The following is a 1,203-nucleotide window of genomic DNA, read 5'->3' on the forward strand; positions in this document are numbered from 1 at the left end:
GACATTTTCAGTTTTAATTTTTTTTTCTATAAATATCAATAAAGTTTATCTGTTGGGCCAAAAAGTGTATAAATTTAATACAAAGCTCTAATATATTGTTACAATATCAGTTGAAAAATATTAAAAATACATAGGCACAAATTTTAATTTGAAAAATTATTTTGTAGTTAAAAATGTATAAAATGTTCAATTTTTGTATCTAAGAATTAAAAATTTAAAACAAGATTCCACGTAAGTAATTATTTCTGTTACCAAAAAATCTAAAAAATTCATTTACACAGTTTATTTTTATAGTCATTTTAAGTACAAATTTGGACGAAATTACATATTAAAAACCTAGGATAACTATTTTAGTTATTTTGTTGTGATTGTATAATATTATTCGTGGGTACTTGAAACTTCTAAAGTATACTATTTTTTATCTATGATTTTACCACGGTTTTTTGTTGATGTATAACGCGTTATAATATAACTTATAAGTACTTAATAGATATTATGATATGATTAATTTGGAATTTATTATAGGTACCTATTATAGGTCAATTTTTTTTTAATACCATAGATAAGTATATAATATTATATGTCTAATACATAGACTGATATACCGTCTCCGCTCAGAATCGTTTTTCTTATACAGTGATATTATATCATTGAATTCAAATTTAATACTGTCCATTATACAGTGACCCACTTCTAACCTACTGTACAGCAGAGCGACATCCACTTACCCACCTTTTTATAATTTATAAGACAAGTATGAAAAATGTTGAAAATAATAATAAAAAAAATAACTATCTATCCATATTCCTGCCAGAGTGGTGGATGGTGGTCAGGAAAGGTTTAAGGGGAGGGATAATGACATTTAAGACCTTCTTTATAATATGAATAATAACTAAATAAAATAAAATACGTATGATAAACATAATAAAAAAAAAACTCAAATTTTAACATACATATATAAAAAAAAAAATAATAGGTACTGAGTAGATGAAATAATATGCCCTCAGTATTATGTTCTTGCACATATTATTGTAACGACAACATAAAATCTCGGATAATGTCAGATGTGGGTCCTAACCTAGCTAGAGAATACAGATTATATATATGTATATATATATACTAAAAAATGTAAATATAATTCAAAATGTAAAATTGATTTTTTAGGGTATTTATATTTTATTGTATTCAAACTATTAGTCCCTA

This window comes from Acyrthosiphon pisum, chromosome X, assembly GCF_005508785.2.
Source record: "Acyrthosiphon pisum isolate AL4f chromosome X, pea_aphid_22Mar2018_4r6ur, whole genome shotgun sequence".
Classification (NCBI taxonomy): Eukaryota; Metazoa; Arthropoda; class Insecta; order Hemiptera; family Aphididae; genus Acyrthosiphon; species Acyrthosiphon pisum.